We start from the raw sequence: 26,229 nt of genomic DNA, 5'->3' as shown, positions 1-26,229 counted from the left end.
TGTGAAAAGTAGCAATATTCCATAAACAGAAAATGTATAGAAATATTAAAAATAGTTGTTGAATACATAAAAATGTTTAACCTTATTAATAAATTAAGGCAGATTAGCACAACAATAAGAACTTATTTTCATTTATCAATTAGAAACTATTGTCAAATGATAATATACTTAGTGTACAGTAGGTCAGGTTGTTCAATATCTAAAGAATGGGAGTATAAATTTGGCAATATGTATCAATAAATCTAAAAACATTAGTAATTTAACTTCCAGTCATCTATCTTAATTTAATAACCAGCAATTCAGATAAATGTCTGTGTCTAAAGTATTGATCTCAGTATTTTCTATATCAAAAATTAGAAACAAGTCAAATATCCCTGAATATAACATTAAGCTAACACATCATATCATTTTATTTAAATTTATATTATTATATTAGTCCATTACAAAATATAGCTACTCATAAGCATGAAAAATTATAAGTGAAAAAAAGGTTACAATACAAAATTGCAAGAAAGAATCATAAGACTAAAGGTGGTATTAACACCTATTTTTCCACTTATGGCAGGATCCATTTCCCCCAGCTCAACTTCCACTCACAACCTTGTGATTCACTGGCACTCTGCAGAAGTAGCTGATGATGCAAATGCCAAAGATCACAGGCCCTGGCCTTGGGGAGGGCCATGCAGAGGAACTCTGCAGAATACCTGAAGGGCAGAGTTAAGGCCTGCCAGTGCCCGGTCAGCACCACCTCTCACTCCAGTCTCTGTCAGTCTTGCCTCCACAAACTCTTCTCTGGCTCTCAGCAGTCTAGACTTAGTCTGTGTCTTCAACTTTAGTGGCTTATTTTTGCCTTCACTAGGAGCTGAACCTCACTGCTTACAGCAGGCACTGGGCACCTCATGAGGCCACTCCAGACCACCACTTCTTTCATCAGTACTTAATGTGGAATTACAGGTGATTTTTATTTCCTTACATTATACTTATATAGTATACTCTTTATAATGATCCCAAAACTGTGTTTATAATTAGATTATAATTAAACAAAATGTTGGCTTAAGTCCATAGAAACTATTCTGTCAATGCTGGAGTGTTGTACGGACTCTATATATTAAAAGTACATTTTAAAACTGATGTAAAAATAAATGAAAAAAAATTGGTGTGGAGGATTTCTTAATGTCCAAGCCTGACCCCTAAATGAATAACACTGTCCAGCCCTAGTGGAATGAGTGGTCAAAAGACAACAGGACAAGGACAGGTATTTATGTCCTCATTTGTTTCCAGTGAGAGGCAATTAATCTCCAGCTTGAATGAAGTGAGAAAACTGATTTTCTTACAAAGGTTAAAATGAAAGAAAATCTTTGACTAGTTTTTTTGTTTCTATAAGCCAACATAATGAATTGTTTGATTCTAATATGCTGCATAGCAATTATACATAGTGACAAACTGTTTCTTGAAATTGGTTCCAGGTGCTGCGCCTGATGAATAATAGAGGAATGCAGAGAAAAAATGAACAGTTTTCATTTTTCATATGGGTTATGTGAACTAAATGATTAGAACATCTTAAATCCAATGTACTGTGCCCACTCTTACTAGCACTCTCTCTCTCTGTTTCTCTCTCTCTCTTTCTCACACACATACATATATACACATAGAGAGTACAATTAAGGCAGTGCAGTTATGACACATTTTCCTTTTTCCAAGAAGACATGTGTATTCAATAAAAACAAAAAGAAGCAATTTTAAAGATGTCATTTTTTAAAAAGTGACAGTAAATGACACATTCTTTTTCAGCAAAGAAAATAATTGCATTAGTGGGAGAAAAATGGAGGGCTCTAAAGGTTTATAGTAATTGAAAACAAAAAAGGGATGCTGTGACCTGAAGAAACTGCTATATAAGCAACAATAAAAACCCTTCATAGATTCCATTCCAAGATGGCCAAATAGGAACAGCTCCAGTATGCATCTCCCAGTGTGACTGATGCAGAAGACAGGTGATTTCTGCATTTCCAACTGAGGTACTTACTTCATCTCACTGGGACTGGTTGGAAAGTGAGTGCAGCTCACAGAGGGCAAGCCAAAGCAGGCCGAGGGATCGCCTCACCCAGGAAGTGCAAGGGGTTTGAGGATTTCCCTTTCCTAAATAAGGGAAGCCATGACAGAGTGTACTGGGAAAATTGGGACACTGCCACCAAAACGCCATGCTTTTCCAAAGGTCTTAGCATACGACACACCAGGAGATTATATCCTGTGCCTGGCTCAGCGGGTCCCACGCCCACAGTGCCTTGCTCACTGCTAGTCCAAGATTGAACTGGGAGGCAGCAAATCTGGCTGGGGGAGGGGTGTCCGATATCACTGAGGCTTGAGTAGGTAAACAAAGCGGCCAGGAAGCTGGAAATCGGTGGAGCCCACCACAGTTCAACAAGGCCTGCCTGCTTCATTGACTCCACCTCTGGGGAGAGGGCATAGCTGAACAAAAGGCAGCAGAAACTTCTGCAGACTTAAAACGTCCATGTCTGACAGCACCAAAGAGAGCAGTGGTTCTCCCAGCACAGTGTTTGAGCTCTGAGAACAGACAGACTGCCCCCTCAAGTGGGTCACTAACCCACATGTACCCTAACTGGGAGACACTTCCTAGTAGGGGCCAACTGACACCTCATACAGCCAGGTGCCCCTTGGAGACAAAGCTTCCAGAGGAAGGATCAGGCAGCCATATTTGCTGTTCTGCAATATTTGCTACTCTGCAGCCTATGCTAGTGATACCCAGGCTAACAGGGTCTGGAGTGGACCTCCAGCAAACTCGCAAACAGGGTCTGGATTGAACCTCCAGCAAACTCCAATAGACCTGCAGCTGAGGGACCTGACTGTTAGAAGGAAAACTAACAAATGGAAAGGAATAGCATCGACATTAACAAAAAGGACATCCACACCAAAACCCCATCTGTAGGTCACTATCCTCAAAGACCAAAGGTAGGTAAAACCACAAAGATGGGAAGAAACCAGAGTAGAAAAGTCAGAGCACCACTTCTTCTACAAAGGATCGCAGCTGAATGCAGAATGACTTTGATGAGTTGACAGAAGTGGGCTTCAGAAAGTCAGTAATAACATACTTCTCAGAGCTAAAGGAGGATGTTTGAACCCATCACAAGGAAGCTGAAAACCTTGAAAAATTATTAGATGAATGGCTAACTAGAATAAACAGTGTAGAGAAGACCTTAAATGACTTGATGGAGCTGAAAACCATGGCATGAAAACTATGTGATGCCATGTTCAAGCTTCAGTAGCCAATTCAATCAAGTAGAAGAAAGGGTAACAGTAATTGAAGATCAAATTAATTAAAAGAAGCATGAAGAGAACTTTAGAGAAAAAAGAGTAAAAAGAAAGGAACAAAGCCTCCAAGAAATATGGGACTATGTGAAAAGACCAAATCTACGTTTGATTGGTGTACCTGAAAGTGACAGGGAGAATGGAACCAAGCTGGAAAACATTCTTCAGGATATTATCCAGGAGAACTTCCCCAATCTAGCAAGGCAGGCCAACTTTCAAATTCAGGAAATACAAAGAACACCACAAAGATACTCCTCGAGAAGACTAACCCCAAGCCACATAATTGTCAGATTCACCAAAGTTGAAATGAATGAAAAAAATGCTAAGGGCAGCCAGAGAGAAAGGTCAGGTTACCCACAAAGGGAAGCCCATCAGACTAACAGCAGATCTCTTGGTAGAAACCCTACAAGCCAGAAGACAGTGGGGGCCAATATTCAACATATTTAAAGAAAAGAATTTTCAGCCCAGAACTTCATATCCAGCCAAACTAAGCTTCATAAGTGAAGGAGAAATAAAATCCTTTACAGACAAGCAAAAGCTGAGAGATTTTGTCACCACCAGGCCGGCCTTACAAGAGCTCCTGAAGGAAGCCCTAAACTTGGAAAAGAACAACTGGTACCAGCCACTGCAAAAACATGCCAAATTGTAAACACCATCAATGCTAGGAAGAAACTGCATCAAGTAACAGGCAAAATAACCAGTTAACATCACAATGACAGGATCAAATTCACACATAACCATATTAACCTTAAATGTAAATGGACTAAATGCCCCAATTAAAAGACACAGACTGGCAAATTAGATAAGAGTCAAGACCCATCAGTGTGCTGTATTCAGGAGACCCATCTCAGGTGCAGAGATACACATAGTCTCAAAATAAAGGATGGAGGAAGATCTACCAAGCAAATGGAAAGCAAAAAAAAAAAAAAAAAAAAAAAAAAAAAAAAAAAAAAAAAAAAAAAAGCAAGGGTAGCAATCCTAGTCTCTGCTAAAACAGACTTTAAACCAACAAAGATCAAAACAGACAAAGAAGGCCATTACATAATGGTACAGGGATCAATTCAACAAGAAGAGCTAACTATCCTAAATATATATGCACCCAATACAGGAGCACCCAGATTCATAAAGCAAGTCCTGAGAGATATAAAAAGAGATTTAGACTCCCACACAATAATAATGGGAGACTTTAACACCCCACTGTCAATATTGGACAGATCAATGAGACAGAAGGTTAACAAGGATATCCAGGACTTGAACTCAGCTCTGCACCAAGTGGAACTAATAGACATCTGCAGAACTCTCCACTCCAAATCAACAGAATATATATTCTTCTCAGCACCACATCATATTTATTCCAAAATTGACCACATAGTTGGACGCAAAGCACCCTTAAGCAAATGTAAAAGAACAGAAATCATAACAAACTGTCTCTCAGACCACAGTGCAATCAAATTAGAACTCAGGATTGAGAAACTCACTCAAAACTGCAGAACTACATGGAAGCTGAACAACCTGCTCCTGAATGACTACTGGGTAAATAACGAAATGAAAGCAGAAACAAAGATGTTATTTGAAACCAATGACAATGAAGACACAAGGTACTAGACTCTCTGGGACACATTTAAAGCAGTGTGTAGAGGGAAATTTATAGCACTAAATGCCCACAAGAGAAAGCGGGAAAGATCTAAAATTGACACTGTAACATCACAATTAAAAGAACTAGAGAAGCAAGAGCAAATACATTCAAAAGCTAGTAAAAGGCAAGAAATAACTAAGATTAGAGCAGAACTGAAGGACATAGAGACACAAAAAGCCCTTCAAAAAATAAATGAATCCAGGAGCTGGTTTTTTGAAAAGATCAACACAATTGATAGACCGCTAGCAAGAGTAATAAAGAAGAACAGGGAGAAGAATCAAATAGACACAATAAAAAATGATAAAGGAGATATCACCAGCATACCACAGAAATACACACTACTATCAGAGAATACTATAAACACCTCTACACAAATAAACTAGAAAATCTAGAAGAAATGGATAAATTCCTGGATACATACACCCTCCCAAGACTAAACCAGGAAGAAGTTGAATCCCTGAATAGACCAATAACAGGCTCTGAAATTGAGGCAATAATTAATAGCCTACCAACAAAAAAAAGTCCAGGACCAGATGGATTCACAGCCAAATTCTACCAGAAGTACAAGGAAGAGCTGGTACCATTCCTTCTGAAACTATTCCCATCAATAGAAAAAGAGGAAATCCTCCCTAACTCATTTTATGAGGCCAGCATCATCCTGATACCAAAGCCTGGCAGAGACACAACAAAAAAAGAGAATTTTAGACCAATATCCCTGATCAACATCTGTGTGAAAATCCTCAATAAAAACCTGGCAAACTGAATCCAGCAGCACATCAAAAAGCTTATCCATCAAGATCAAGTGGGCTTCATCCCTGGGATGCAAGGCTGGTTCAACATACACGAATCAATAAATGTAATCCATCATATAAACGGGACCAAAAACAAAAACCACATGATTATCTCAATAGATGTAGAAAAGGCCTTTGACAAAATTCAACAGCCCTTCATGCTAAAAGCTCTCAATAAACTAGGTACTGATGGAACGTATCTCAAAATAATAAGAGCTATTTATGGCAAACCCACAGCCAGTATCATACTGAATGGGCAAAAACTGGAAGCATTCCCTTTGAAAACTGGCACAAGACAGGATGCCCTCTCTCACCACTCCTATTCAACATAGTGTTGGAAGTTCTCGCCAGGGCAATCAGGCAAGAGAAAGAAATAAAGGAAAAGAGGAAGTCAAATTGTCCCTGTTTGCAGATGACATGATTGTATATTTAGAAAACCCTATCCTCTCAGCCCAAAATCTCCTTAAGCTGATAAACAACTTCAGCAAAGTCTCAGAATACAAAATTAATGTGCAAAAATCACAAGCATTCTTATACACCAATAACAAACAAAGAGCCAAATCATGAGTGAACTCCCATTCACAATTGCTACAAAGAGAATAAAATACCTAGGAACCCAACTTACAAGGGATGTGAAGGACCTCTTCAAGGAGAACTACAAACCACTGCTCAACGAAATAAAAGAGGACACAAAGAAATGGAAGAACATTCCACACTCATGGATAGGAAGAATCAATATAAGTCATGCTACTATAAAGACACATGTACACGTATGTTTATTGCCACACTATTCACAATAGCAAAGACTTGGAAACAACCCAAATGTCCATCAATGATAGACTGGATTAAGAAAATGTGGCACATATACACCACGGAATACATGCAGCCATAAAAAAGGATGAGTTCATGTTCTTTGTAGCAACATGGATGAAACTGGAAACCATCATTTGTAGCCAACTATCACAAGGACAGAAAACCAAAGACTGCAGGTTCTCATTCATAGGTAGAAATTGAACAATGAGAACCCTTGGACATAGGGCAGGGAACATCACACACTGGGGCCTGTTGTGGGGTAGGGGGCTGGGGGAGGGATAGCATTAGGAGAAATACCTAATGTAAATGACGAGTTAATGGGTGTGGCAAACCAGCACAGCACATGTATACATATGTAACAAACCTGCACGTTGTGCATATGTACCCTAGAACTTAAAGTATAATAATAAAAAAAAACCTTCATAGACAATGACAGTTACACGATAGAGATTTTTACATATGCATACATACATACAGACACTATATGCATGCATATACATGTGTATGTCTGTCTATATACATATATTTGATATGTATATATGTACATATAAATGATATGTATGCATATATGTATGAGTATGCATATATGTATATACATGTCTTCCTTCATCAGGGTTAATAAATAGCAACCAGAGAACTATATGAAATGCATCATTTTATAAACCCTAGGGGGATATTAGTATGATGTAGGAGCTAGCTCTCCTTATGTATATGGAGAATTAATAAAGATAGATAATATTTTGTCTCATTTTCCTGCATCATTCACTCTTCATCACAGGAAGAAATTATCACATTACTTTTTCCAAACTAGTTGAAAACTCTCATTGGTAAAGTTTAAGGAGTAAGCCAATACTAAGCTATTAATTTTATGTAAAACATATTGTTTATCCTATGAAATGTAATGAAAAGTTACAAGAGAGAGAAAGGAAAAGGAAGTTTTCTTGTGTCTCCATGACTCTTCATTTATTCATTCTTATATTCAGCAAGTACTCATGGAGCTCCTGCCACATACTTGGTACTCTTTTAGGCCCTGCAGTATATGCATAGGAAACAAAGCATTCAGAAGTAGCTATGCTCCTCCACTCTGCTTCCTCCGCACAAATATACAAAACTCATAAGAAATTAACTCATATATATGGACATGGCATTTCATTGTTTTAAAAAATTTTATTGTCATTCAATTTATAATCTAAATCTTTTTACTACTCCACATCACTTAGCCACCTAGTGTCAGGATACCAAATATGGATCATATCGAGCACAATGAAAACTTTATTTTGGGGGCCAGTGGAGGATATAATGAAGTTGTTTTAGCCTTCATAAATGTCCAAACAAATTGTTCTGAATATGAAAGATTCAGTAATAAGGCATTCAATGAAGTTTAAAACATCTTCATGTTTCTTTATTTTTTTTCTTTTTAAAATGATAATACTTCCTAAATAAAGAAACGGACTGACAAGTGATTTTAAAAAACCCTTAAAAGTCCTTGATGTGATTTAGATTTGCGTATCCACCCAAATCTCATGTTGAATTGGAAGAAGGTCCTGGTGGGAGGTGATTGGATTACAGGGGCACGTTTCCCCGTTGCTGTTCTCATGACAGTGAGTGAGTTTTCACGAGATCTGATGGTTTAAAAGTGTGTGGCACTTCTCCCTTTGCTCTTTCCTTCTCCTGCTGCCATGTAAAGAAGATGTTTGCTTCCCCTTTGCCTTCTGCGATGACTCTAAGTTTCCAAGTCATGGCTTCCCAGTCATGCTTCCTGTTAAACCTGTGGAACTGTGAGTCAATTGAACCTCTTTTCTTCCTAAATTACCCAGTCTCAGGTAGTTCTTTGTAGCCGGGTAAGAATGGACTAATACAGTTACTAAAGAAATAGTTACTCTAGAATTATATGTGCTTTAGACATTTAGAACTAAAGTAGGAAAATCTTGTCCACTGGCAAATATTTGATGCCACTGGGAATGCTTTTGTTGTTTTACTGAAAGCTAACGTTATTTTAGTAAAGTATTTGAACCATGGCTCAAGATAACCAAGCCTCTTTTGTTTAGGTTTATATTCATTTACAAATATATGTATTGTTTATTCTTGTATCTCAGCGATCGTTCAGATTCTTGAAAAGTAGAGCAAAAAGAGCAGAAAAAATTCCTGTCTTTTACTTAGGAAAGACAAATAATAAACATAATAGCAAGTATTATTTCAAACAAGAGTAAATGATATTGAAATAGGCAGATAATACTGCCACAGGGACATTTGAGCAGAGATCTGAAGGATTTGGGGTCTGTCTGAAAAAGACCATTATGAGAAGAGGGAGAGCAAATGCAAAGTCATGAGTCTAGAGTGTCCCTGATTTGTTTCAAATACAGTGGAGATGCCCATGTGGCTGCAGCAGAAAGAACAAAGGTAAAATTGTGAGAGATGAGGTCAAAGCAACAGATATTAAGGGTGAGGTTCAAATCATATGTAGCTTTTTGTCGTTAGAAGAATTTTTACTTTTATGCTGAGTAAAATGAGGACTTGCCAGAGTGTTTCAGGTGGAGGGACATGATCAGACTGTTTTAGAAGAATCACTTGGAGTTCTGTGCTGAAAATACACTGCATCTATGGATAGAGGATATTAATCTGCAATTCATAGGCTTATAGATGGCATTTAAAGCTGTGAAGTAGATTTAATCTTATTATGTCTAGTTATAATGTAGAAAGTCTCAAGTAACTGTTGTTTTTATGCTAACAACAAAGCACACTGGAACTACATAGTGATATTTCCCCTTAATTTCTTTTATCAATCAAAGAGCTAAAAATGCATAGAGATCATAACTTTTTTAGTTTGACTTAATTAGAGAGATGAAAATGCACGGAAATCTAACAAAACTGTATTTCAAAAAAGTACGAGCATTTCTTAGGAGAGAAGAGACAGACACATAGCTACTTTCATCCATGTTGAAGCATTGTGAAGAGAGAGAATCCAAAATAGACAGAAGTTAGTGATTAAATATTGGCCACATTTTCTCCAAGATTAGTAACCATCGTAAAGATGTTTACCCTCAATACATTTACTAAACATTGTACCAAAATTCCTAGGCAGTATGATATAAGTAAAATAAATATTACATAGAAAGATTGGAAAGAAAGAAAGAGTAAAACCATTTTTATTTTCATACATAATTGGGTATGTAGAAAACTATGAAATATACAAAAAATTCAAATTAATACATGCATTGGGAAGGTTGCAAGATAAAATGTCAATATAAAAATCAATTGTATTTTTATATACTGGTCACAAAATATAGAGAAAAACAAAAAGTGATACAATTTACATTAATATATAAAAATGTAAAATGCCAAGAAGTAAATCTAAACAAAAATGGAGTGTAGTAAGACTACTACTGTGAAAATTACAAAATGCAGTTGAGAGAAATTTAAGAAGACCTAAACAAATGGAAAAATATGTTCATGAATAGGCAAACTTTCTTTCTTCCAAAGTAATTTTTAAATTCAGCACAGTCTCAGTATAAAGCCAGTTAACTTTTTTTTAAATTTGTATTTATTTATTTATTTATTTGTTATTATTATACTTTAAGTTCTGGGGTACATGTGCACAATGTACTGATTTGGTACGTAGGTATACATGTGCCATGTTGGTTTGCTGCATCAATCAAATCGTCATTTACATTAGCTATTTGTCCTAATGCTCTCCCTCTCCCAGCCCCCCAACCCCCGACAGGTCCCGGTGTGTGTTGTTCCCCTCCCTATGTCCATGTGTTCTCATTGTTTGACTCTCACTTATGAGTGAGAACATGCAGTGTTTGGTGTTCTCTTCTTGTGCCAGTTAGCTTTTTTTGAAGAATTTGATGGGTGAATTCCAAAATACATATAGAAAATCAAAGGGACTTGAGACAGAAGAAACAGTCTTGAAAAAAAGAAAAAGTTACAGAACTTAGACCATCAAATTTCAAATTTTGTTCTAAAGTTGCAGTAAGCAGTTTACAGGCAAATCAGTAGAATATAAAGAATAGAAAGTCCAGTAATAGAAGGACACATTATATGATTTATAGATTACTAAGCAAGTTACCAATTCAACTAATAGGGAAACATGTCTTTTTAAATTGTGGTAAGCTATATAGAATATAAAATTGACTCTTTTAACCTTTTTTTTCTTTTGGAGACATGGTCTCACTCTGTCACCCAGGCTGGAGTGCAGTGGCAAGATTTTGGCTCCCTGTATCTTCAGCCTCCAAGGCTCAGGTGATCTTCCCACCTCAGCCTCCCAAGTAACTGGGATCACAGGCACATGCTACCACACATGGCTAATTTTTTTTTTTTTTTTTTTTTTTCTTTTATAGAGACAGGGTCTCACTGTATTGCCCAGGCTGGTCTCAAACTCCAGGGCTCAAGCTATCCACCCACTTCGGTCTCCCAAAGTGCTGAGATTACTGGCACGAGCCGCTGCACCCTCACTGTTTTAACCATTTCTAAGCATAAAATTTAGTGGCATAGATAGTGACTATCCACTTCCACAACTTTTTTATCATCCCAAACTGAAACTTTGTACTGACTACAAAACAAATGCCCATTAACCCCTTCCCCCCATTTATTCCCCAGTAACCACTATTCTATTTTCTGTTTCTCTGGATTTAACATTTGACTCTTCTAGGTATTTTATGTAAGTGGGGTTATGCAATATTTGTCTTTTGTGTCTGGTTAATTTCACTTACAATAATTCTTTTCAGTTCCATTGATGTAGCATTTATCAGAGTTTCATTCCTTTTTAAGACTTAATAATATTCTATTGTATGTATGTACCGTGTTTTGTATATTCATTCATCTATCAGTGGGCACTTGGGTTAGTTCCATCTTTTGGTTATTGTGAATAATTTTGCAATAAATATGGGTCCACAAATATCTGTTGGAGACCCTGCTTTCAATTATTTCAGGTATATACACAGAAATGAAATTGCTGGGCTATGTGGGAACCCTATGTTTAATTTATTTATTTACTTTTTTTTTTTTTTTTTTGAGACGGAGTCTCGCACTGTCACCCGGGCTAGAGTGCAGTGGCTCGATCTCAGCTCACTGCAAGCTCTGCTTCCCGGATTCATTCCATTCTCCTGCTTTAGCCTCCTGAGTAGTTGGGGCTACAGGTGCCCGCTACCACGCCCAGCTAATTTTTTTTTTTTTTTTTTAATAGAGATGGAGTTTCACTATGTTAGCCAGGATGGTCTTGATCTCCTGACCTAGTGATCTGCCCGCCGCAGTCTCCCAAAGTGTTTGGATTACAGGCATAAGCCACGGCTATGTTTATTTTTTTAAGGAAATATCATATTGTTTTGTACAGAGACTTTACCATTTGACACTGCCACCAGCAATATACAAGGGTTGCAATTTCTCCATATACAATGACAACAGTTGTTATTTTGTATTATTTTCTTTTAGTAATAGCCATAATAATGTGTTAGTTAGGTTGGGCCTCCATAACAAAATACCACAGACTGCATGTTTTAAACAACAGAAACTTATTTTCTCACAGTTCTGGAAGCTGGGTAATTCAGTTTCAGGTAAGGTCTCTCCTTGGCTTGTAGAAAACCAGCTTCTCACTGCATTCTTTCACATGGTTTAGAAAGCATTTCTTTAACACATGAAAATACAAACCTTGATTTTTATCTCACTTTATACAAAACATTTAATTTATATAGACCATAGACCTGAATGTAAAAACTTGCAAATAACTTCTCAGAAAATCAAAGAATAATATTTAAGTAATTTTGGATAGCCTAACATAACTTATGCAGGACACAAAAAGAACTAACTATAAGAAGGAGAAACTTAAATTCCAAAATTAAAAAATGTATTCTGCCTGGCAAAATGACTATTAATAAAATTAAAAGGCAAGTCAATGTTTGATAAATTTATTCAATGTTCAAGAAATTTATTCAAAATATATATAGTAGAAAAAGCACCTGTACCCAAATCATGTGAAGAGCTTTTAGAAGTCAACAATAAAAAGACAACTCAATAAAACATGAACAAATATCTTCAATAGATACTTCTCTAAAAAGATTTTAACAGACACTAGAATGAGTAAAATAAAAATGACAAATAATGGAACATATTGGCAAGGATACAGAGCAGCTGATCACACATTGCTGGTGGTATTATAAAATGGTCAACAATTTTGGAGAACAGTTTGAAAGTTTGTTGTAAAATTTGTTATATCTACACTATAGCCTAGCTTTTTTGTCTTAGATACTTATTCAAGATAAATAAAAATGTGTCTACAAAACAATTTGGAAAATAGTATCCGCAGCAGCCTTATTAATAAGAATATCTAATTGGAAATAATACAAATTTCCATCAACAAGAGAATCAATAATTAAAATGCAACATATTTTTGAAATGTAATACTGAGTTATCAAATTGTTACCTATTGATACCTGCAACAATATACATGATTCTCAAAAACATTAAACTGGTTGGGCGAGGTGGCTCACGCCTGTAATCCCAGCAATTTGGGAGGCCGAGGCAGGCAGATCACGAGGTCAGGAGATTGAGAGCTTCCTGGCTAACATGGTGAAACCCCGTCTCTACTAAAAATACAAAAAATTAACCAGGCGTGGTGGTGGTGGGCACCTGTAGTCCCAGCAACTCCGGAGGCTGAGACAGGAGAACGGCGTGAACCCGGGAGGCGGAACTTGCAGTGAGCCGAGATCAAGCCACTGCACTCCAGCCTGGGCAACAGAGCCAGACTCTTGTCTCAATAAATAAATAAATAAATAAATAAATAAGTAAATAAATAAAGTGAGCAAAATAACCAAGACACAAAATAATACACATTATATTCATTGTTATGATATCTAAAAGGCAGAATTATTCTAATACAAGAGAAATAATAAAATGGATTCCTAGCTTTATATTGGGGCAAAAATGAGGGGCTGATCGAAAAGGGAAAGCATGGAACATTTTGGAATGATAGAAATATTATGTATCTTGTTTTTGCTGGTGATTTCCTGGATATACATAATTGCCAAGATTCATCAAATTAATCACTTAAATATGTGAATTTTCTTTTAATTAAATTATACCTTACAGGTAGTGAGAGAAATTCCTTTTTCTTATAGAAAACTATGCTAATTCCAAGCTTTCTGTGTATAGGTAACAATTATAAATTCTGGACATTATACTAAAACACAACTGTCTGAGGACTCAGAGAAGCAAGTCAAATTAGGCAGAGTTGGAGGAAAGTTAAAATTTGGGGAATTTATTTGATTGAAATGAATTTTCCATATGTGCAGCTTTATCATGAGTGATACCACAGCTGTGGCTTCAGCACGGAATTTCCCCAAATCTTCCTAGCCAGATGAATCGGGGGAAGAAACCTGGGGGAACTAAGAGTTCCCGGTAGAGTGAGGACAGAATTTCTAGAGTGAAGAGAACTGGAGAAAAAGCATCTCAGATTTGGTGCCCACTATGTATCTGGCTAAATCCTGAACTATTCATCTTATGGGAAGATGGATATTCCAGTTGAAGTCTGAGCCATTGCCTACCCTAGTAATGGCAGAGTAAACAAACTAAGAAATTAATCATTTGCCAAAACAAAAACATTAGCACACTTTAAAGGAATATAAGTCAATCTATATTTGCTACTACATAACATTCATGATGTCTGAGATACAATAACAAAAATTTTAAATCGTAAAGAGTTGGAAAAAGCAACCTGTTCTCAAGGGAAAATACAACAATAGATTCCAACTAATAGATGACCCACATGTTGAAATTATCAAGCAAGGACTATCAAGCAGATATTATAATGATGCTCAATGATGGAAAAGCAAATGTACTAGTATTAAATTTAAAATATGGAAATCTTAGGGAAAATATGCATGTGAATATGAAAGTAAACTAAATACAAATTTTAGAACTTAAAAATGTTGGAATTAAAGAAAAATACATATTATGGTCTTAAGAAAACAAGGGATGTGATGGAGAAAATAACTAGTAAATCTGAAGATAAATTAACAGAAATAATTCAAGTAGATAAAAAAGAGAGCAAGATATATTAAAATTTAACAAACTCCAGGAACCTGTTGAACAATGATCTAATTGTTCAAAATGTCTAATATATGTGTATTTGGAGAGTCAGAAGGAAAGGAAAAGGTAAATGTAGCAAAAATAAATTATTTGAAGAAATCATGGAATAAGTTTACAGATTCAAGAAGCTCAGCAAACCCCAAATAGAATAAATACAAACAAAGACATGTCTAGGTTTAGAGGCAACACTGATGCAAACGTGTGGAGTTTCTATCAGGAACCACAGAAGCCAGAAGTCAGAGGATGCAGAAAAAAAAAAAAAAAAAAAAAAAAAAATTGAAAATTTCATGCTTATTTATGATTAAAATTCTAAGGAAACAAGGAATAGAGGGGAGCGTCCATAACTTGATAAAGGACATCTACAAAATATACAATAATTAATATTGAACAACTTCCCCACCCCAAGATTTGGAACAAGGCAAAAAGGTCTGATGTCACTTGTTCTATTCAATATCTTATTAGAGGTCCTAGCCACTAAAATAATGCAAGAAAAACAAAGTTAAAACAATAAAAATGTAGGAAGGAAAATATTCTCTGTATGTGGATGGCAGAATTGTTTAGATAGCAAATCTTAAGGAGTCTACCAAAAACAAACAAGCAAACAAATAAAAAGTATTACAATTAATATGTTAATTTAACAAGATCATGAGATACAAGTTTAATATAAAAAAGAATTACTTTATGTATAAGAATTAAGCAATCACGAAATAAAATTTTAAGGTACCTGTTTTTCATTGGCTACAAAAGCATAAAATACCTAGGAATTAATTTAACAGTTTTGCAAAATCTTTTTACTGAGCGCTACAGAGCTCTACTTAGAGAAATTAAAGAAGACCTAGATAGTCTGTGTTCATCAACTGCAACACAGTATTGTTAAGATGTCAATTCTTTGCAAATTATCTATCAATAAAATCAAGTGCCAATCAAAAATCAAATATAATTTTGTGAATGAAGTTGACAAATTTATTCTAAAATTTATATGAAAATTCAATTTAGATTACCAAAACAAGTTTAAAATTAAAAAAGAAAGTTGAAAGACAAGCTACCTGATTTTTTTTTTTTTTTTGAGACGGAGTCTTGCTCTGTCACCCGGGCTGGAGTGCAGTGGCCGGATCTCAGCTCACTGCAAGCTCCGCCTCCTGGGTTTACACCATTCTCCTGCCTCAGCCTCCCAAGTAGCTGGGACTACAGGCGCCCGCCACCTCGCCCGTCTAGTTTTTTGTATTTTTAGTAGAGACGGGGTTTCACTGTGTTAGCCAGGATGGTCTCGATCTCCTGACCTCGTGATCCGCCCGTCTCGGCCTCCCAAAGTGCTGGGATTACAGGCTTGAGCCACCGTGCCCGGCCTGCTACCTGATTTTAAGATTTAAATTAAACCTATAGTAATCAAGAGACTATGGAATTAGTGAAATGATAGGCATAGAGGTCAGTGGAATATAATAAACAGAACTCAGAAATAAACCCACGTATACACAGTATTGAAGATATATATCTCTAGAAATATATATATACACACATAAATATATATATACACACACGTGTGTGTGTGTGTGTGTGTGTATTTTCCCCTAAGGATTACCCCTATATCTCCAGAAATTAGAGAAAAATTAGCTGAGAAATTTGGAAAATGTGAAAAAAATATAAATCTGCAAGCATTAAGCTTACATAAATATAAAATTTGAAGAACTCTACTAATATTAAATCAAGAGAAAGAACAGAAAACAATAACACATGGTTGTGACGTTTAAAACCAACATTTACATGAACTGGGTCCAGAGCATGTAGGAAAGAGGCAGTCACAATGTTTGTAGCAGTCGCCATGTTTTATTTGTGGGTCTGCAGTCCCATCTACTCATAATGGTGAATCATTGCAAATAAAATAACTGTTGATAAGTTTAAATACATGGTATGCTTTTTGAAAGTATATACCTATGAGTGGTGTTTCCAAGAAGTTACATAGTTTGGGAGAAGAATAAGTCTTTAAATTGGCAATTTCAGCAAGTCATTTTGTATAATGCAGTAAACTTGCTACGAGATCCAAATGTTACATTATTCAAATGCTATCCAATAAAGCCTGCTGGTGTTTTTCAGTGTTTGAATATCCATTATAAGCTATAAGTCTTTATCAATACTATAAAAGAAAATATTGCAAAGATAAGATGTTATTATGGAATACTTTGTCAATACTTTTAGAAACTGTCTTAAATTCTGAATCATCAAAGCAATATTACTTTTTATGGCAAAGCTAAATAAAGGCAAGCAGAAAGCAGTTTCATAAACTAAAATATAAACAAGCTTATGTGTTGGTGACAATTTTCCAATGATCTCTCATGTGTCCACATGTCAAGATAATAGCTCATTTGCTCCAAATCGTATTTTTAAGTGTTTAAATACACAAGTGTCAGGGAAGATAGAGATATCTCTCCACAAAGGATTTGCTTACATCTCAGAATATTAAACATAAAAATGTCTCTTACCTCCTTCGTTGGTGCATATGTGATTATACTCCAGGGTAATACAGTTAATGCCTCTCTCTGAAGGGGAGAATAGGCAGATTTGCCAATGGCCTCCTATATAACAATCGAGCCTTTCTAGTATCAGTGATTCTCTCTCCTAACATACTCCATTGTGTATATAGACAACAGCCACCCCTCATCACATCATCCTCTAACAAAGGAACTAGGGTAACTGACACAGCAATGCTTCTCTGGCTTCTGCTATTGCTCTGAATAACAAGCTGTCTTTTATCTCTGACCCAGGATTCTCATGTCTTCTGACATATACGAAGCAGTGCCAAGCTACCTTGTTAGACGCAAGCACTGCAAAACCTCAGACCTTTTACATTTCCTCAAAATATAAACATGTATCCTAAAATTTTAACTTGAAAGTTGTTTTAGAATTTTTTTAGAAGAAGAGAATTTGAAAAGAAGACTGAGAAAGAATAGCCATTGAAGTAGGGGTTCCACCAAAAGATAGTGGTTCCATACAAAATCAAGTTAAATGAGTTACACTCTGCAGAATGTTGTTGGCAAACAAATAAAATGCGGGAGGAGATTTGACCATCAAATGTATTAGCATAGGAGCCATTAGCGACTTTAGCAAGAGCTCTTTCAGTGGAGTGGTAGAAATGAAAGTCTATCCAGGGTGTGTTCCAGAGAGAAGAGCAGAGAGGAGCTGAGATGGCAAGTATAGATATCCTCATTTTAGAAGAAGGAGAACAAGACTCAGGAAATTTAAAAAAAAAAAATACCCTTAAAACCTCACTGGTAAGTAATGATGCTGAGATTATCTGGTGCTGTTGGCTCCCATTCTCTTTCCATTATAACGTGTAGCCTACCATAAAGTCAGAGCTGTCAGGGTCTTAATTTTCTTGACAGATGAGAATTTAAAAGTCATTTGTGAATTAATAGCACTATTCTGAATCATGATTGAGATGGACTCTACATTGGCCAGCTATACTTTTATGTAAATGAAGATATATTAGATTTAAAATGATGGCTAGGTGATTTAGATTTCAATGGACTCTGAGAATTTAGGGTTTATTGCCCAGGGAAAACTCTAATTCTCATATATTATGATTGACTGACTGCTCTTTTGTTAGAGGAATATAATTTGATGTTAGTCAGGTTTTACAATGGAATTTAGTTTTTTTCTTATTTTTTTTTAATGTACAGTAGTATCTATTTTAGTCCTTGCATAAATTTTGTGCCAGAATGGCCATCTCAAACCACACAGCTGCTCTCAAAATTCAGTGAATTTTGATTAATGCAACATCTGCCCTGTCCGTCTTGTGCTTGCCCATGTATTAATACCCAGCTTTGTATGGTTCCAAGAGTCTCTCAAGCATAGAATAAATAAGTTCCAACGACTTAGAACCTTCTGCTTCAGCTGATTGTAAAAGTTTTTTTGTTGTTAATTTTTTCTCTTTTTTGGCTAGTTTAAAATTTCTCCTGTTCTCTCAGAACAGGTCAAATAATCAATGGTTAAAATATGTATTTCAAAAAGGTTAGTGTTTCTGTTTCTCCCCAAGAAACATAAGCTTCCTCTTTTAGGAAAAAATAACTGGTTTGGAAACCATTTATAGCTAGATATTACAATAGGAGTTTTATGTCAGCCATTAAAATGGTTTCCATTTCACAGGGAGCTGAAATACACTATTTTGAAGTTATTCTAAAAATCAGAGTTACAAATTTTAATTGTATTATATTACATTTTGCTAAGTATATATTTTTACTACATACTTTAAAACAATTCAAAGCTAAAAATATTTATAAAATATGATTTTCCTTAATGAGATTTCTATCCAAAGAGGCACAAAGTGAAAGAATAAAGAACACTGCTAACTTGAATCTTCTACAAGAGAGATTCCATGTGAGCGTTATATTTTAAAAAATCAATCAGAAAAATAAATATTGCTGGGTCAGAATAAGGACATACTAATTTCAGCCTTAACTTTGTTTTTCCATCATATATCCTCTTGCTTGTTCTAAGAATTTTGCTGCAGGCCAAGAGCCAAGTTATCAATAGACTACACGGCAATCTGGTTTTTCTCTTTCAATTTTCTCTCTAACTTTATAGGACTATATGAGACTAGAGAGGTGAGTGGTCAAGGCATCCAGGAAAAGAGAAAATCTCTCTAATTTTCAGAGAAAGAGTTCTGTAGGTGGATGGTATGGCCCATGTCTTTTCATTTCCCTAGGTTGGCAGCATATCCTCCTGGTGGGGAGAAGTTTGTATGTAGCACCAAGGCAGTATGATCCCCAGGTATGAGGGTCCCCAGCCTCAGCAAAAAATCATGGAATATGAGAAACTGACAAACTTCAATCTCAAAGATAAGTCTTAGGCAAGAAGTATGTCAGCATGGGAGATTATATCATCTTGGATGCTCTAAAAATGTTCCTACAATGACAAATTGAATTTCACTAGCCAGGAAATACAATGGCTTAGAGTCTAATATAATCAGATTTCAAGAAAATAAATATTATGACATTTCCTATATGAGGTGTCTCTAACATATTAAGCATAATAATGAAAACTGTTATTAAATTACAAGTTAAATTTCACACATGAAACTTTGTATGCAACAGATCAAATATTTTATTTTCATTTCATATAACCTTCACAATAATCACATGAATAGAGATAATCATTCTCCATTTAAAAACTTTATAAAATTATACTCAAAAAGCTAGATTGCTTATCTAAGAGGGAAAGAATGATATTCAAATTCTATCCAATTCCTGTCTTTCCACTATATACTACAGTTTCAAGAAGATATTTTTATTTTAGGAAGTAACCACTATATCACTTCCTCACAAGGGACTTTTTTTTTGTTTTTGTTTTTGTTTTTTGAGACGGAGTCTTGCTCTGTCGCCCAGGCTGGAGTGCAGTGGCCGGATCTCAGCTCACTGCAAGCTCCGCCTCCCGGGTTCACGCCATTCTCCTGCCTCAGTCTCCCGAGTAGCTGGGACTACAGGCGCCCACCACCTCGCCTGGCTAGTTTGTTGTATTTTTCAGTAGAGACGGGGGGACTTCTATTAGAGTAATAATGCTAGCTTTTCTTTGAATATTTCACTCTATCTTGCCTCTAAGAGGAGGCCGAGGGGTCCTTTTAGACTTTGTTCCTGAGCCAATCAACCTGCCTATAGAACACACACGTTTTGTGCTACCCTTTCTCTTAAGTTAAAGGAGACAACTGTTTGCGGGTCTTATGGTTTCTCAGCTCTAACTGAGACCAAATGGGCAACTTAATTCTTGAGTCCAGAGTTGGAAAGACCATGCATATTCTATCAAAGTTGTTGGTTTTTTTTTTTTCCAGTAATATAACTCATATTTTTATCTCTTTATTTTGAAAACTTGTGCTCATTTTTCAATTATTTCCAAACTTATAAAGGTAGAAAGGTCTTTATTGGTCCCCATCAAAGTCTACCTTCTGTGCTTGAGTAGCAACTTTCAAATTCCTGTACTTAAATTCACTCAGTAGCTCTTCATGTGGACTCATTTGGCTGAAAATGGTAGCAATCCAAGTCAATCTAAAGTTGATTAGGCGAAAAAGGATAATGAATAAGATCAGAAGATAGTTTAGGGTGCAAGCAGGTATAGAAAACACAAATCATGAACTTGAATCTTCTGGTCTTTTACCTGGGTTTATTTTTATGTCGCCTTCGTTACTTTCCCCACATGGTGAGTAACATGACCATAATACTCCCGATGTTTATTTTATTTTATTTATTTATTTATTTATTTTGAGATGGAGACTTGCTCTGTCACCAGGCTGCAGTGCAGTGGCACGATCTCGGCTCACTGCAACCTCTGCCTCCCGGGTTCACACCATTCTCCTGCCTCAGCCTTCCAACTAGCTGGGACTACAGGCACATATCACCACACCCAGCTAATTTTTGTATTTTTGGTAGAGACAGGGTTTCAGTATGTTGGCCTCGATCTCTTGAACTTGTGTTCCACCAGCCTCGGCCTCCCAAAGTGCTGGGATTACAAGCGTAAGCCACCATACCAGGTCAATGCTAATTCTTTACTTCTGACTTACAGGACTCATAACTGCAGACATCGTTGCTATCTATACTCATTAAGATGTTCAGAAAAAAATCCCAGAGAAAAATGCTGACTATTCCAATTTCATTCAGACACTAGACTGAACTAAGCGACTAGGGCAGTTAAATTTTATAAGAATATGACCATGCCAATGGTGGCAGTCATACAAATCAGGGAAAAATAGACAATGCAAGGGTAAGTCATGCTGGTTGCTCTGCCTGACATAATCTTCCCATATATGTGTGTTTCTTTCTCCTGCTCTCTCATTTAATTCAGGTCTTTTCTCTGCTCATTTCACATTGAAGAGGCTTCCCTGACTACCCTAACTGAAGCAACACCTCTCCCTCTCTAGGTGTTTACTCTGCATTACCTTTCAAATATAATACACCCAGCATAGAACTAACATATAATGACTGCTCAACAAATATTTGTTGAACAAATTGATGAAACAACATATAAAAGGAAGAGAAAGAGGAGGGGAGGATCACAGCATCACAAGTAGGTTTCTCTTGTACTTACTAATCAGGTTCCTCTATAACTTTGTCACACTCGGAATGCAACATTGTCTCAACTTCTCTGCAAAGAAACCAGTTTTCTTCACTTTCTCAGTGAAATATTTTAAAATTAAAATCTTTGCTTCTGTGATTTTGCCACTACACTTGAAATGCTATCTTTAATAAATATGAAGATATATTTAAATAAAATATTAGTCATTTGGATTGATACATGGAATTTTATTAAGAATCAAAGTTGTATTCCTAGGTATTTTATTCTCTTTGTAGCAATTGTGAATGGGAGTTCACTCATGATTTGGCTGTTTTTCTATTATTGGTGTATAGAAATGCTTGTGATGTTTGCACATTGATTTTGTATCCTGAGACTTTGCTGAAGTTGCTTATCAGCTTAAGAAGATTTTGGGCTGAGACAATAGGATTTTCTAAATATAACAATCATGTCATCTGCAAATAGAGACGATTTGAATTCCTCTCTTCATATTTGAATACCCTTTCTTTCTTTTTCTCTTTTTTTAGTGATTCTCGTGCCTCAGCCTCCCAAGTAGCTGGGATTACAGGTATGTGCCACCACACCCAGCTAATTTTTGTATTTTTAGTAGACGCAGGGTTTCACCATGTTGGCCAGGTTGGTCTCGAACTCCTGACGTCAGGTGATCCACCCACCTCAGTCTCCTAAAGTGCTGGGATTACTGGCATGAGCCACCACACCCAGCCGAATACCCTTTATTTCTTTCTCTTGTCTGATTGTTATGGCTAGAACTTCCAATACTATGTTGAATAGGAGTGGTGAGAGAGGGCATCCTTGTCTTGTGCTGGTTTTCAAAGGGAATGCTTCCATCTTTTGCCCATTCAATATGATATTGGCTGTGGGTTTGTCATAAATAGCTCTTGTTATTTTGAGATATGTTCCATCAATACCTAGTTTATTGAGTGTTTTTAGCATTAAGGGGTGTTGAATCTTACCAAAGGCCTTTTCTGCATCTATTGGGATAATTATGAGGTTTTTGTCATTGGTTCTGTTCATGTTATGGATTACATTTATTGATTTGTGTATGTTGAACCAGCCTTGCATCCCAGAGATGAAGCCAACTGGATAAGCTTTTTACAGTGTCATCATCCTCAGTAAACTAACACAGGAACAGAAAACCAAAGACCTCATATTCTCACTCATAAGTGGGAGTTGAACAATGAAAACACATGAACATAGGAAGGGAAACATCACACACCAGGGCCTGTAGGGAGGTGTGGGGCAAAGGGAGGGATAGCACTAGGATAAATAGCTAATGCATCTGGGGGTGAAAACCTAGATGACAGGTTGATGGGTGCAGAAACCACCATGGCACATGTATACCTATGTAAGAAACCTGCACGTTCTACACATGCATCCCAGAACTTAAAGTATAACTTAAAAAAGGATCAAGTGGTTATTGAATATGGATGATATTATTTACATAATTAATATTCCAATTATTAAAAGTAATTTACCTGAAAAATTAAACTCTTTTTTTTTTCTTCCAAAGACATGAAGAGACACTTTGTTGCCCTAAATCAACTAAAACAGAGTAAATTTTAGGTTCTGTTGCCACCAAAAGAAAACATGAGTAACTGTGAGATGAAGGGTATGTTAATTTAGTTGGTTTTCATGACCATTTTTTTGTGTATGAGCATGTCAAAACATCATATTACTCAACTTAAATATATACTATAAAAACATATAACATCTCCAAAGGCAGAAGCGTAGGATACATATACAAGAGAGGAAGGTGGTAACACTGTAGCTGTTGTTGCTAACAATTGATGATGATGATGATGACAGTAATGATTATTTGCTGCTGTTGCTAGCAATCAATGATGATGATAGGAGTAATGATTATGACTAGTTTATTTACAATTTCAATCGAGACTGTCTGAAAAACTTAGAAAATGTATTTGCTATATATAAGTTGTAATTGGTTATCCACTACGATTTAATAAAAATGTTAATTAGGTTTTCCTCTTTTCTTTGGAGTGAGGCAGGGAGGGACATTACAATCTTTTAAACGAATAAGCCTTCAAGAAGTAAAAGGTGTTTTAGAGAGTGGAGTATTTCTTCAATCTTGGCAGCATCAATTAAATGTCATCATGAAAAACATTAATCCAAATTCATTTTCTTTTTTTTAGCATCAGCAGTTTTCCAGCTTGTGTTACTGCCTATTCAAATGAAGCTCTATCAATCTTTTAATTCATTCCCCTCTTCTGTGCCTTTGACATAGTACTGCTGTCACAGAATTATCTTTTTGTTAGAAATAAAAATAAAACACACAAGAAAGATATATAGAAAGGTGACTTCATGTGTAGCTTTTTGAATTAAAATTTCATGTTCTAGGTGTGTCTGAATATTTTCACAAGTAAACAAAATTCTTCCACAGTTGTCATTCCTAAATGTCCACATAGAGACTTCAATCCTTTCACGCAGATGAGTTTGGAATATCAAGCCTTTTGCTTCACATATTGTTTCTAAAACATGTCAGGTAGTGGCAGGTCCTGGCTAAAGCAGGTTATGACTGTTATGGTGATGCTGCAGAGAAGGAGGACAAAAAAGAAGATTGGGGCAGAAAACTGCCTGCCACACAACAGCATGGGGCTAACAGGTCAGGAGTCAGGACTCAAAGATTTACTGGCTGTGTCACGTGGCTCTTCACTGACCTAGAAAGGCTTGAAGTAACACTGAAATGAGGGGTGAGTGAGGCAACACAGAGAGAGCAGTTTGCAGGTGTAAAGAAGCCCTACTAATGTTATTTAGCAATCACAAACATAGTGCTTGTTCCAGGACAGGCACTGTTTTCAGCTTTATGTGGAAATCTTGCAACGTTATCTACTGGGTACTATTATTTCCACTCTTCAGAAGGAGAAACTGCAGAAGTTATGTAATTTGCCTGTGGTTACACAGCTGTGGCTTTGGGATTCAGTTTAGCTTCAGAGTCACTTCTCGTTAAGACAGGCACTATGCTATAGTGTCTCCCATTGTTGTTAACTGTGACTTCAAGCTATAGAGCCTCACAGTTTTCTAATCTGAGAAACAAGGGTGTTCTATTATGTTATTTCCAAGGGCTCTTTCAAATGTAACAGTAAATAACTCAAAGCCAGTGTAGTGGCCCAGGAGGGCTTCACTTTCAAGCTTGCCAGGTTTAGAAGAATCTAGAGAATGGCATAGTATCGGGACATGGAATCTGTCCTGCTTAAAGATTCCCTGATCTGCTCATTATTTCGTGGATTTGAAGGCTCTGCTTGCCTCCTTGAATGACTTTGCATCCCTCTCATTTGCTGAGCGTTATGACAATGTTGGATTACTGGTGGAACCAAGAGCATCACGTACTATAAACACACTCTTCCAGACCAATGGCTTTACTGAGGGAATGATGGAGGAGGTGCTGTGAAGGAAGGCAGACCTCATTCTCTCCTACCATCCACCAATTTTCAGGTCTATAAGGCACATAACTTAGAAAACCTGGAAAGAGCTCCTGGTAATCCAGGGTCTGGAGAACGAAGTTGGTATGTATTTTCCTCACATAGCCTATGATTAATTTTTTTATTCCTCCCCTATAGAATGTAATGCAGGGAGTCTGCAACTGGTTGGCTAAAGAGCTTGGAGCTTGGACCTCCAGGCTGATGCATCCTTTCAAAGCTTCCAACTACTCTGCAGAGAGAACTCACCGAAGACCTGGACAAAGTCATGTCTGCAGTGAAAAAACAGTTGTGAATACTTCTTTGCCTGCTGGGATTGATAATGATAAACAAACATGGCTCAGTCTCAATTATACTCAGAAGACTTTGATGCAGGTGGTGGCTTTTCTCTCCCAGAACATAAAATGGCATCAAAAGACTGAAATTATGGACTAGAGAAGCCTTTGCTTCCACATACTGGAATGGGATGGTTGTGCATACTGGATGAATCTATCTCCCTGACAACCATGACAGAGCAAATCAAAAGCCACCTAAAACTATCACATATGTGTTTAGTTCTTAGAGTAGGGAGGACCTTAGAGTTCTAAAGTCACAGTCATGGCCCTGTGTGCTGGTTCTGGGAGCAGCGTTCTGCAGAGTATAGAAGCTGATCTTTACCTCCCAGGTGGGATGTCTCATCATAATATTCTGAATGCTGCTTCCTAAGGAAGAAATGTCATCCTTTATGAACTCAGCAACACTGAATAAGGCTTTCTTTCTGACATTTGAGATATACTGGGTGCTTACTTGAAGAGTAAGATTAGTATTATCCTTCAGAGACAAGCAAGGACCGTCTTTTTATGTAGTATAACACAGACAGGAACATGAGGATAACACAATCTACAAATCGATTGGGCCCTTTCAGAAGAGTGTCTTAAAAGTTATTATAATTTCTGGTTTGTTACACTGGTTCACCACATGCTTTGTAGCTCATAAGGTAAAAACTGAAATATAACTACCACGTTAAAGAATAAATATCTATTATAAACTCTAGGAAAGCCTGATTAAACTCTATTCACTTAAAAAATACATCATG

At 36.5% G+C, this 26,229-nt stretch overlaps 1 pseudogene; it reads left to right on the top strand.

Moving 5' to 3' along the window:
- The first annotated feature begins 24,955 nt into the window (after positions 1-24,955).
- Positions 24,956-26,021, top strand: LOC111536893 (annotated as a pseudogene).
- Positions 26,022-26,229: the final 208 nt, after the last annotated feature.

This window comes from Piliocolobus tephrosceles, chromosome 1, assembly GCF_002776525.5.
Source record: "Piliocolobus tephrosceles isolate RC106 chromosome 1, ASM277652v3, whole genome shotgun sequence".
NCBI lineage: Eukaryota > Metazoa > Chordata > Mammalia > Primates > Cercopithecidae > Piliocolobus > Piliocolobus tephrosceles.
This window is presented reverse-complemented; position numbering and strand designations above follow the sequence as displayed.